We start from the raw sequence: 14,067 nt of genomic DNA on the forward strand, positions 1-14,067 counted from the left end.
GCCCTTGCTGTAAAAGAGTGAAGTAAGGACCCAGATGTGCATGGAGATCAGATTACTGTTCTCAGCTCCTCAGCCCCCACACCACACACACACACATCCTCTGGAAAAATGATCCCGGATGCTGTTTGGAGGAAAACGCAAGGGCAATTTCATGTTTGTGTCCTTAGGGCCAGCTGAGTAGGTGTTTTCAATGCATTTGTTGAAGAGCCTTGTGTTTTTATAAAAACAAGAAGAACCACCACTCTCAACATGCCCTCCTCATTTCCCTTGCACTTTATAATGGCTCAGTGAAAACAGAAGTAGGATTATGCTGCCAAATTAAACTAAGAAAGTTTGTAAATTTGATCTTGATGAAGAAGAGGGAAAACATTGTTACTTACAATGGAAACCTCTTCCACGTACTAAGATTGGAGTAGTCACTGCATTTTGTCATGGATTAGATGCGAAATCACATTATTTGCTGCTTTCAGAGCTTTGAAGCAGCATAGCTCTTATTTTAATTATCTGCGCTTATCAATCAAGGCATATTATAATGCTTTCTGCACTTTTATTCTATCACTTTATTTAAAATGGGAAAAATTTTGTACACTAGAAACTGTCTAGCAAAGGGTATACACTCCAGAAGATATACAAGTTGGGCATTAGTTGCTCTGATCTCCAGAAATACAAAAAAAAAAAAAAATTGTGCTCACAAAGAGATCCTTATAGCTGGTTCCTTCCATTCACCAGAGGATGAAGTTAATGAGCCCAAGGTCAGGGGATCAATCACCATATGAGCCACTTAAGTCTGGGCTGGAGCCAAGCTCTGTCCCCATAGCAAAAAGCTGTACCCTGTCATAGCCATCTTGTAAATGTCTGTCACCAGGCACAAATGGAACTAGAATAGAAAACATGGATAGTTTCAAAGTTTCTAAACAACTACAAATTATAAAATCATAACCGTCATCACCATACTTCCTCACAATTATAAAATGTGTTTGTACACGTCTTCATTCTCTTTCATATACTGTTTATCACATCAATCCTCTAAAAAGGTAAGTTATGTGCTATTCAATTTTAGAGATGAAGAAACTGAGACAAAAAATGTTACTCCAGTGGTAAGTGTCAGATTCAGAATTCCAGTCAAATGTTGATGGGTACTGTTGAAAACTCAAAGTTTTAGCAACAAGAAAAAGATGGAATTTTTTGTGCCCTAAAAACGAACTTTTCTCTTTTGTACAGTTTTATCAAAAGATAGGCATATACTGCTATCACAGAAGTTAAGAGCAAAATAAAGTTGAAACGTCATTTGGACCTCATGGAAATTGCTTCAGGCAGTCATTGATTGGGAGGGTTGCAGACATGGGCTTAGAGGAAATGTGGAGTTGCTGCTTTACCATGGGCACACAAGGACATGCTGGGACTGCTCTACCAAACATTACAGAAGAACCTCTGGGCCTGAGAGAAGGATCTGGAGAAGTTGTCATTGTTAGTTGCTTCTCCCTGGGTAGGTAATGAAAGTCCTATTTCTAATGTTCCAGTTTTCTGAAAGCTGACTTTTAGACAAGATTTGTAGTGAAGATGTTTATTAAGGATCAACAACTGTGAGGAAAAAAGGGACAGAAGCAGAATTGCTTAAAAAATGGTCACACTGGCTGGGCAAGGTGGCTCAAACCTGTAATCCCAGTACTTTGGGAGGCTGAGGTGAGGGAATTACCTGAGCTCACGAGTTCAAGAACAGCCTGGACAAATTGGCGAGATCTCATCTCTACAATAAATCAAAAAATTAGGTGGGCATGGTAGCGCATACCTATAGTTCCAGCTGCTTGGAAGGCTGAGGCAGAAGGATCACCAGAGTCCAGCAGGTTGATGCTGGGGTGGCCGTGAGCATGCCACTGCACTCCAGCCTGGGCAACACAACCCAGCCTAGCCTCACAAGGAGCTCCGGAGAGAATATTGCACTGTGGGCTTTTGTCCTAACGTTGTTAAACTGGCTGTGGGCTGTCCTGAGAAGGACATAAGTAACCCCAGACCACGTGGTTCTCCTCAGCTGAGGCTAGACTGGGAGGAAAAGAGAACTGCAGGCAGTTAGATTACCTCACTCACTGGATGTGGCAGAAATGCTTCCCAGAAGTGAAGTCCAGACAGTAGATCTACATGTCTAAATGGATCCACCTCAATTGTTGGTAGAAGACAGAGGTGCACAGCAAGGCAATATTCAAATTCATCTAGAGATGGCACATATATATGAAAAAGTGCATTCATGGAAAGATAAAGAAATTCAGAAAAACAAACAATAATAAAATCTAAGATTTAGGGGCCTCAGACAAAAGGCCAGAAAATTAAGGCTGAATCCAAACCTTTTGGACTATGGCAGCCAGACAGAGACTCCGCATAAATACGCATGGGCTGTTCTTGACATGCAGATACCAAGATGTTTGGGAGAACAAGATTAATTTCTCAGCCCAACTTCTACAGTGCCTAAAAACTCGCAATACACTTCCTGCAATAATTAGGACTGATTAGGAGCACAGGTGCTTAAATCTCATAAAGGAACGCCTAGGTGGAAGAAACTGGAGATTACCAGCATAAAGTACAATCTGCTGTTTTCTTAAGATGAGTAGAGAAGGCCCACTGTCAAATTCCTAGTCACCAGTCTAAAGCATACATATTCATGATATCTTCTTCTCTTTCAAGGAATTGATGAATTATGAATTTTCCTATTATACAAAAGATAATTATACCGATATCTGGTTGTACATTTATTAGAAGATTATTTACCCACATTGCAGGAAGTAGAATGTGTGATGTTTGTTGCATTTCTTTGAGTAGATACTTCCCAACATTGCATCAGGCTGCTATTTAATATCAGTTATAAAGAAAAAATTAGAATCTACCCATAGTACACACACAAAATAAAATCATCAAGTTGGGATTCACTGTGGTCTAATTGGACCTCATTGCCATCTATCACTTCTGTCCTCAGAGAAATTGCTAAAGGTTCCAAATTTTCTCTGTTCCTCTTTGTAAAAATAATCAGTGCTGGAAAAAAAATGTATGACCACTATCCTCCTCTGATTAAAGGAGAGCATCTAGATTATTTAGATTTTGTGAGAATTCACTTCATTCCACACAGCCCTAGCAGAAAGAGAGTTGAAAACACATACATCTAAAAGCTAAAATCAATGTGAGAAAAACTGAATGCACTTCTTTTTTCTTTTCTTTTTTTTTTTTTTTTTTGAGTTGGAGTCTCACTCTGTCGCCCAGACTGGAGTGCGATGGCCGCTCCCGGCCACCGCAGCCTCAACCCGCAGGGCTCCGGCGATCCTTCTGCCTCAGCCTTCCGAGTAGCCGGAATTACAGGCGCGCACTACCACGCCCAGCTGACTTTTTGATTTATTGTAGAGATGAGGTCTCGCTGCCCAGGCAGGTCTTGAACCCGCGGGCTCAGGCAGTCCACTCACCTCAGCCTCCCAAAGGCGCGGGATTACAGGCTGAGCCACTGAGCACTTTTACAATGTCACAATGTCTCAAGCAAAGGATAAATGGTCCAAGGAATAACCCTTTGACAGGTCTCTAGGTGTCTTTGAGTCCTGAAATTTCAAAGCTTTGCTAATTAAGGAAACAAATTTAGTCCTACTCTATAGTAATGGGTAACCCTTGTATTTATTTGTAATTATGTAAGAATCTACAGAGAGCACAGTGCAAAGAGCAAATGTGCTACAATTGAATGGCATCTGCCCGAATGCCCTTCAACATTTAGTAGGTGTCCTTGAAAAAGGATTCAACTCTAGTTGCTATAATTCTCTATTGATCAAACAAGTTTTTCATTCTTGCTTTTTTTTAAGTAGATTTTTTTTCTACTGAAAATTTATATACAGACAATCTGGCACATACCTACTACTCATTCATGTTATTCACATTCATCTAATAGATACAATGTGCCTTCTACATGCATAGTACCATGGCAAGTGCTTTACAGTCACTCATAGGAGGACCCACATGGAGACCCCACAGCTTTTGATGTTTAGCAACAAAGAAAAGAAAGTGAAAACTAACATGCCTCACAAAATCTTAGTCCACCATGATACTTGTAGATTCATACACATGAGGTTTAATAGTGACAATACACATTGGTCAGTTTTTACAAGTCTCAGAAATAACCTCTCCCATTGCAGAATTTCACTGTCTCTCTTCTTTGCAGTTTTCTCCTTTCTTCAAACAACTCGCATCACATGTGGTTGCCATGACAAGCAGAGGAGACATTATTAAGAAAGATAAGAGCTAAGACCTTAATTTCCAACTCAACCTTGGTCGTTTATTTTTTTCTCTTGAGTTCTTATTATTTTATGACCTATTTCATTTGCCCATGAACTCCAAATGGTTTCCAGATGGATCTGGACTTTATCAGATATCTAGGCAACAAAGGTATGCCGTGGCTCATTTCTGATATTCAGCAGCAATAGAGAAGACAAGTAAAAATACTATGGAATCTATAGATCAATTAAGAAAATGTGATGCCAGATTATTTTAAGACAAAGGAACAAAATATTTAGCATCACTTGCCCTATAAAGGATTATACAAGAGTTTAATAATGGAGAAACAAATAAGAAAATCACAAATATTAATTAATGAAGACTTGACTCAAGATTAAATAAAGAATTCCAAATTGTTCCCCCAATCTCAATTAAAAGCATTCTGACCATTTGACTATGTCAGCCATCAGCTTTTTTAATAAAATAAAATAGCAACCATACACTAAGGCTGTTACTGTAGCATTCGCCTTACCAGTAAGAAAACTGCAGTTCAGAGCAAGCAAATGCCTTGGCTAAGATTGTTCCAGGTAACAAATGACAGACGCAGCTCCCTTGACCCTGAGTCTGACACTCTTTGCAGCATTTCATGCTGCCTATGCAGTATTTTTCTTCATAGATTAATGATTTCCATTTGGTGCAAGGTGGTCTTTTGCCAGTTCGAATGGCATGAGCAAGATGGTTTGCTGTTGCATAACCATCCCTGGGGATACTTCTGCTATGCGGAGCTGTGATATTACACTCTTCATCCAAGCTCCTCTAAGTGCAGCCAGAAGCCACCCTCAGCCTTGCACATTGCACTACAAATGAAAAGTGGTTTTTATGCTTGTTACACATTGTAAACACCTGCTAAAGCCTAAATGACTATTCCTTAGTCTCAACCTCTTAGATTCAAATTTAATTGGTACCGAGTGTACATGTACACGAGGCACTTTAAAAGCATCCCAGGTAGTTCTAATATGAGACAAAGTTATAGGATCACTGTTCTAAAACTTTCAAGGCACATTAGCTTCTGCAACAGGTGTCTCTAAACCTAGTGGTGCCTTAGAATCACCTAGACAGTCTGGTCAAATATATATTCCCAGGTCCTATTCCAGTGATACAGATTTAGTCAGTCTAGAATAGGAATTCAACTAATCTTTGTGGCTCCTAAAATGTGGAGAGATTAGATAAATGGGTGATCTCAGACCTTGAAAATCAACTGACCCCTGTTTTAACTACCAGGATCCCTAAGAAGGCCTATTTCTGAAACTTAAGGCCGGTTATACACCCTTCCATTGTCATGATTCGGCACTCTCTTAGAGAAAGAACATATCACATGTCCACCTGCCTGTGTGGTTAGAAATACCCTGTTCTGTAGCAGCTACCAGATCATGATGTCTGTATTAATTCAACCCTGGAACTCTGCAGTGGAAGAGGATTTTTACATAACCAATGCACGTACGTGCATGTTCTCATTTCCAAGTGAGAGCTAAACTAGGGGTCTACAGAAGCATGTAAAATGGTCTAATGGACACTGGGGACTCAGAATGAGAAGGCTGGAAAGTAGGGCAGTGATGACCAATTATCTGTCTAGTACACTGTGTACTAATGGGGGTGACAGGTACACTCAAAGCCCAGACTTCTTCACCACTATACAAAGAAGTCATGTACCCAGAACCCATTTGTACTCCTAAAGCTATTGAAATAAATATAATTAATTAATTTTAAAAATCCACATCAGCTGGGCATGGTGTCCCACAACTGTAGTACTAGCTATTCAAGAGGCTGAGGTGGGAGGATCACTTGAGCCCAGGAGTTGGAGACAAAGTGAGTTATAATTGGACCATCGCACTCCAGCCTTGAGGGCAAAGTAGGACTCCGTTTCAAAAGAAGAAAGAAAAACTCCACATCATTACTCAGAAACTGCTTTTTCTCCAAAATATCTGTTGCTGTTCTTTTACCATTAGTTGCCTCTTATTTGTCTGGTTACCTTGATAAGAGCACTAGTGATTTTAGTTTGATGCAAAGCTTTGGCAAAACTTACTCTCTCAAGTCTTCAGAGACAAACATCAGTGTCTGGGTTGCTAATAAAATGTCAGTTGAACCTTGTCAAAATTTGAAAACTGAGAGAAGCCTCTCTTCAACTCTACTTTCTTTGCATCTTTATTTAACCCCCTGTGAGCCCCTTTGTGTTTTTTGTTTGTTTGTTTGTTTGTTTGTGTTTTTTTTGAGTTGGAGTCTCACTCTGTCGCCCAGACTGGAGTGCAGTGGCTCTCCCGGCCACCGCAGCCTCCACCTGCTGGGATCCGTCTTCTAAGTGCTCCCCACTTAGGCTCCTTGGGGCTAATGAACTGACTTTATCAAATCTAACCCTCTTCCAAAGAAAGAACCAACAATACATTTGTTTCTTGATGTAAGATAGCAAAAGTAAGTTACAATGTTACTTCTTTTGGTGAAGGTCACATTTGTATCTGACAAACAGATTAGCAAAAACCTTTAACGCAAATTGCATGTTTGTTATGTACCAGGATGTAGACTGTGGAGGACTGAAGAGTAATGAGTAAGACAAACCCCTGTTTTCAAAACACTTGCAATTCTTCAGGAGAAAAATATTAAACCAATACATGTCAATAATTGTTCTTTACTACATGTAGATTTAGCTACAATGAAGATTCAAAGGAGTGGTCAGGTCAGGTTACATGGTTCAGTAAAGGCCTCCATAGACTGCGAAACCTAACCTGAATCACAGAAGATGTATCAGCATTTGAAAATTTAAAAAAACAAAAATACACACAAAAAAGTTATGCTTCAAAAAACATCAAATTCATTATTTGTTATTTATCCAAGTTATTTATGATGACTGGCTCATAAGAGACAGTACAAGTCTTAGAGGGACTTTGAAGAAGTTTGCAGGATGCATTGGGGAAGGCCTTGAATTCTATGCAAATAATTTTGAACCTATTGAACCATGTAAATAATTTTACCATGTAAATAATGCCATGTAAATAGTTTTTAATTGTTTTCTTATTTTAAAGATGTGGGGTAAAATTCAGATTGAGGTATACAAGTGGTCAATGTATAGGTAAAGTTGCTGTTTCCCTTTTGTCCCCCCTTTGCCTGGTTTGAAATCAGGAACTCTTATTGATGTTGAGTGCCTCCACTTCGTTGGCAGTGTTTCTCTAATGCCAATCCATTTCTTATTGTATTATGGTAAGTGCTCAGGGTCCAATGTGGTACTCAGTTCTTTGTTTCTGTGGTAGATCACTGAGTATGACAGACTCTAAATCCACCCAAGTTGCTGCAAATTTCATAATTTTTTCTTTTTTATGACTGTGTAATATTCCATCGTGTATATGTACCACATTTTTTAAAAATCCTATTCAGTTTCAACGGGCAGCATGGTTGGTTCCATGTTTTTGCTATTGAGAATAATGCTGCAATAAACATGCGTGTGCAGGTATCTTTTTTGTAGAGTGATGTAAGTTCCTCTACGTATACTGCCAGAAGGGGGATTGCTAGAAGGTCAATTTCTAGTTCTTTTAGAAATCGCCACATTATTTCCCATAGAGGTTGAGCGAGTTTGCATTCCCACCACAGTGTAGAAGCATCCCCTTTTATCCACATCCTCACCACCATCTGTTGTTCTTGTTTTACTAATGCTTTTTCTTCAACTAATGATATAATCATGTGGTTCTTGTTTTTACATCTGTTGATGTATTTAATTACATTTATGATCTTGCAAATATTGAACCAGCCCTGCATCCCAGGGACGAAACCGACTTGGTCATGGTGAATGACTTTTGAGATGTGTTGTTGCATCCGATTTGCTAGAATCTTGGTAAGTATTTTTGCATCTATGTTCATCAGGAATTTTGGTCTGTAGTTCTCTTTCTTAGGTAGATTTTTACCTGTTTTGGGTATCAGTGTGTGATGTTAGCATCATAAAATGATTTGGGAAGTGGTCCTTCTTTCTCGATTGCCTGGAACACTTTCAATAGGATTGATATGAGTTCCTTCTTGTATGTTTTGTAAAATTCCACTGGAAATCTGTCTGATCCAGGGTTTTTTTCCATAGGTCCTTTTCTTGTGACAGAGTCAAATTCCTGTGTTGTTATTATATATTTAGGCTCTCAATTTCTTCTTGTTTCAACCTTGGGAGGTTTGTGTTGCCAGAAAGTCCTCCATGTCATTTAGGTTATAAAGTTTGTTTCTATACAGGTGTATATAATAATCTCTGATAATCATATGTATTTCTTCAGTGTTAGTTGTGACTTGATCTTTTGTATTTCTGATTGTGTTTATTTTTGCTTTTTTTTCTCTCTCTTTTTCTTGGTAATTCTGGCTAGGAGTCCATCAATCTTGCTTATCCATTCAAAGAACCAGCTTTCTGTCTTTTTTATTTATTCTATGGTATTTTTTGCCTTCTATGCCTGTATTTGGACTTTTACTTTGGTGATCTGGATTCTTGTGCTGAAGTTAGAGTTTTGGTGGTCTTGCCTTTTCAGCTCCCTTAGGTGATTTGTTAGGCTGCCAACTTGTTCTCTTTCTATTTTCTTGATTTGTGTTCGTGGAGATATAATTTCCACTCTCAGTACTCTTTTCATGAGATCTCAGAGGTTTTAGTCAGATGTTTCTTCCTCTTCATTCATTTCCAGGAATCTTTTAATTTCTATTTTGATTTCTGTGTTGACCCAGGAGTTGTTCTGCATCATGCTGTTTAGTGTCTATGCCTTTGTGGGTTTTGAGAGAATTTTGTTGGTGTTGATATTTATTTTTATTCCACTGTGTTCTGAGAAGGTTCATGGCAAAATTTCCATCTTGTGAAATTTGTTTATGGTTGACTTATGGCTGAGGATGTGGTCAATCTTGGAGTACATTGGATGTGATGATGAGTAAAATGTATATTCTGTGGTTGTTGGGTGGAGTGTTCTGTAGGTATCTACTAAGTCCATTTGGTCAACCATCAAGTTGAGTTCCAGATCTCTTTGTTGATTTTTTTGCCCTGATGATCTTATCTAGGATTATTAGTGGTTTACTCAAGTCTCCAGTTAGTGATAGTACTAGAGTCAATATGGTTTTTTTGTTTGTTTGTTTACTTAGTAGCTGCCTTATAAAAGCTGGTGCAACTGTGTTGGGTGCTTATATGTTTAGGATGGATATTTCTTGTTGATGGATCAAACCATTTATCATTATATAATGTCCTTCCTTATCTTTTTAATTTTTGATAACTTAAAAGTTGTTTTGTCTGATATTAAGATCATGACTCTTGCCTTCTGTAATCTGTTCATCTGTAAATTCGTATTTCATACTCTAAGTCTGTGGGCATACTTTGAGGTGAGATGAGCTTCCTGGAGACAGTAAATTACTGTGTCATGTGTTTATATCCAGTTTGCCATTCTATGTCTTTTCAGTGATGCCTTTAAAACATTCACACTCAGGCTGATTATTGAAATGTAAATGTTTGTCCCTGTCATAATGCTCTTGTTAGGCTACTTTGTTTTTATTTAACTTTTGCATTTATATATGTGAGTGTGTTCATTTTTATGGATGTGCTGTGTGTTCTGCAGCTTCTGTGTTTGTTTGTTATCTTGTGATGCATATGGTCTTTCTTTTGCTTCTTTTTTCTTCTCTGCACAGCACCTTTTAAAGCATTTCCTATAAAGTTGGTCTCAAAGCAGCATATTCTCTTAGAGATTGGCTGTCTGGGAAAGATGTTAATTCTCCTTCACTTATGAAGCTCAGCCTGACTGAGTAGAAAATTCTTGGTTGAAATTGTTTATCTCTGAGAACATTAAAGAATGAGGTCCAATTCCTTCTGGCCTGTCATGTTTCTGTAAATATGTCTGCAAAAGTTCTGATTGGTTACCCACTGTAGGTGGTCTGACCTTTTTTACTTGCTGCCTTTAGGATTTTTCATTTTATACCCACTTTGTGTAGGCAAATTACTATGTGTCTAGGGGTTGGTCTTCTCATAAGATATCGTGCAGGGGTTCTCTGAATCTCTTGTGCTTGTATAGTCATCCCTCTGGCCAGATGAAGGAAGTTTTCTTGAATGACCTCATGGAATATTTGTTCCAGGGTATTTTCTGTTTCTCTGTCTATTTCAGGTATTCTGATCAGATATAGGGTTGGTTTCTTGCTAAAATCATGCATCTCTTGAAGAGTTTCTTCTTCCTTCTTAATTTTTTTCCTATGTTTTTAATAGATTGGATTAATTCCATATTTTGGTCTTCCAGCTCTGAGATTCTTTCTTCAGTTTGGTCAATTCTGCTTCCCATGCTTGTCAGTTTGTCATTTATTTTTTTGAATGAAGTTCTTTATATTTGTTATTTTTAAGTATTCTTACTTAAGTTTGTCCAGCTATGTTGCAATTTCATTTAGTTTTAGCCCTTGCATTTCTTCATTTTCATTCATGCTATCCAATGAACCTATGATTTCCATAAGTACCTTCTAGGTTTTGTTGTTCTCAGAGATAGTCATTGTCTCTGCCCCAGTAGCTGTTCTTTCTAGCACTGACTCTTTGTTGGGGCTCTGTTTCCCAGCAGTTCTCCATTTGTTTTTCTTCATTTGTAGCAGTTATCCTGTCTTTCTCTTTAATTTTATTGTTCTGTGGAAAATGGAGAAGCAGTCACTTCTGATATTTGTTCTACCTTTGGTCGTTCCTTGAGCTGGGCTCCAGGTTTGTTAAATTATGAAGTAGGCCTGGGGGTGGGGTGTTGTGTTGTCTCCTTACAGTTTTGAGCATTTACTAGAGGATAAGGAGGGCTACAAGGATTCAGAACCTATTGGCAGGTCATATGTTTGTTATCTGGTGAAGGGGCCAGTTGGAAATTATTCTCTATGTCTGGATAACGTGGCCTTACAGTGAGTATTCTTGCATAGCTCCTGAGTCCAAGACAGGGTATAAGAGGGAAAAGAGAGAGCAGAAGGAGGGAAAAGGGAAAAGTAGGAGAAAGGAAAGGTAGAAATAAAAATAGAAGAAAGCACACATACATACAGAGAGAGAGAGAGAGAGAAAGAGAGAGAACAAAGAAAGAGAAATAGGTCAGAAAAGAAAACAACCAACAAACAAAGCAACCAAAAGAGATATTCAAACAAACAAACCAATACCACCACCAGCCTCCTTCTCAGTCTATTATCCAGCACCTGGTTCAGGTTGGAGATGGATCATCTGGCATCTGGGGTTCTGCTTGTGCTGTTACCTGTCAGAGCTTGTGCACCAGGGGCAATGTTCTCTGAGGTTGCAAAGAGCAGCCCCAACATAATGCAGAGATCAATGCCTGGTTTCAAGATATAGTTCTGCTCTTCTGCAGAAGCCACCCTGGAGCACTTCTCTGCCCAGGTGATAGAGAGTCTGCTTGGTTTTCCTACTGGGAGCTGTCGCTCCCTTCCCAGCAGTTACTGGTCTCCAAATTTGGGGACCTGGTGGCAAGGCTCGGAGACCCATCCAGGCTCTGGGTGGGCCCTCTCCATGGCTTCCTTGGGAGTCTGCCTCAGGATCCCTCCCTGTGTTTCTTCTGCAGTCCTCATTGTCATCCTTCAGCTTGCTCCAGCAGGTTTTCTCTGAGAAAGCCCCCAAATTGTCTACTGTTAGGTCTCCCACTCCGATTGTGTGTGTCTGTGTTTGGTGTTGGGGTAGGGTGACTGTATCACCAATATCATCCACTTGGAGTATCCTTTCTGGGCAAACTATGGTCGGTTTCAGAGAGGTGTAGAGATCACCACTTGGTCTCAGGATGCAGGCAGTTTAGAATTGGGGACGATAAAGCGGATCTCTGCCTACTCCCAAGACAGGGAAAATAGTGTTGGTTCGTAATTTTTTTACTCCAGTGGGGCTCAGCTCCAGATTTCCTCTTCGTGCTTTCATTATGGTCCCTGCTGTCCATGCCTGGCTTGTTGTACAGGTGGTGGTATGGGCTAGGTGACAACTGATCTCCTCTGTCTTTTCCTGAGAGACACTCTGGGTTATGGGGGATCTTTCTGTGCCCAGCAGGTGTCAAATTCAGAGCAGTGACAAATTGTAGCCATTTCTGCAGGGGGTCCTGGGCACTTGCTCTCCTGTCTTCCCTCATTTGGACATTTGCTCACCCACTTGCATACACAAACAGACACAGATTCGATTTATTTTTTTGTACACTCACCCATGTAGAGCCTCCCACACTCTGACTGGATCTGATGCCATCTTGCCACCAATTCCATAAATAGTATTGAACCTATTGAAAATTTGAACAAAGTTTCAGTTGGAAGTTACTGAAATGACAGTCCCAGGTTTTTGTTTTAGAGATTAGTCCAGCAGTTGAGTGAGAGAAGTTTTTAAGTGGGGTCACGACGAAGACAGTGAGAATATGGGGAAGTTCTTATAAAAGTCCTGTTATGCAATGATGGGGGCCCCTGTTAAGTCAGAGGATGTAAGTGCATTGACATGAGATATATGTAAAAATGCAGAAGAGATTGGAATAGCCAGGATGAAGTTAATTGAAAATTCAGATACCAGCAAAGAGTACATAAGGTTTTCATTTGGAATAAGAAGAAAGCATAGAATCATTTTATTGTTTTCTGTTGTTGTTTTTTCCAATAAAGACATATAAGCAGTTGACTTTCTTATGTTGGACATTTCCTTTTCCCCTGTCAAATTTTAATGTCCCTTGATGGTTCAAACCATGTTTTATCATCTACTTGCATCTCAAATAGCACATTGTATGGCTAGGAGCTTAGAATAAATAATCAAACTTTTCAAAAATTACCAAAACTTCTGTCAAAATAACAGGAATATAAAACACATGGAACAACATAATGTGTGGCATAGTGTTATAAGTTCCACATGGACGAGGACAGTTGGAGTGATGTTTCATGGAATTGTTCTAGTAGCACTTTTTCCTGGCCACCTTATCCCCAGTTGGTTTGATCACAGCCACAACATGCCAGCCTGATTCTCTGGCCTCTAGGAAGAGTTGTGAACTATATGATATTATCAAATGAGTGCATTGCTAGCTACAGCAAACTATGTCATTGGCAATTAATAATAAATCTTATATTTTAAACAAAAACATGTATTTTAATGAAAAATATTTTGCAACAAAAGGCTAATGCCATTCTTTAGTAGTTCCTCTATTTACTGGAAAATATCTGTGGATTGCCTTTTATGCCTTCTGCAGTATTCTTGGGGCTGGACATAGAGTCATGAACACGACAAGTATGCCCTTGATGTCATTAAACTAAAAGAATCTATTTGAGAAGACAGATAATAAGCAATAAGATAAGATAAAACAGAAACAACAAGAGAAAACATTGTAGGTATTTTTATAAATTCTGTGAAAGAAACAAAAATATCTTGAAAAAACTTCAGTCAGGATCACTTCTTTTATTTGAGTGTTCAGTGAAAACATCTCTGAAGAGGTGGTATTTCATCTAATATCTAAAGAAGGAGACACTATGAGTGGGGAATGGAGAGTTCCGAGATGAAATAAGGAAAGTTATTGGGTGAGAAAGAGCTTGGCTTAATAAAGCCTGATCCATGTGGCTGGGTGAGAAAAGTAAAATGAGCCCTGAGATGTGTGTAGGTTGTCCTGAATTCCATGCTAAAAATTATGGACTCAGAAGATTATAGAGTCCTATTGAGGATGATACTGACAGATTTTTAGCATGATAATCAAATGCAACCTTTCTTTGACTGCTGTGTAGAAGACAGAAGGAGAAGGTAAACACTGAAGGGAAGACACCAGACAATTAGTGGTCCTGAGAAGAGGTGAAAATGCTTTTGAGACAAGGATGGTAGTGATGGAGCTAGAAATA

General features: G+C 39.1%; 1 pseudogene; it reads left to right on the forward strand.

The window, feature by feature from the left end:
• Positions 1-1,341: 1,341 nt before the first annotated feature.
• LOC103273329 overlaps positions 1,342-14,067 on the forward strand; it is a 55,140-nt pseudogene continuing 42,414 nt past the window's right edge.

Source organism: Carlito syrichta, unplaced genomic scaffold (assembly GCF_000164805.1).
Source record: "Carlito syrichta isolate Samal-C Ts95f unplaced genomic scaffold, Tarsius_syrichta-2.0.1 Scaffold313994, whole genome shotgun sequence".
In the NCBI taxonomy this organism is placed as follows: Eukaryota; Metazoa; Chordata; class Mammalia; order Primates; family Tarsiidae; genus Carlito; species Carlito syrichta.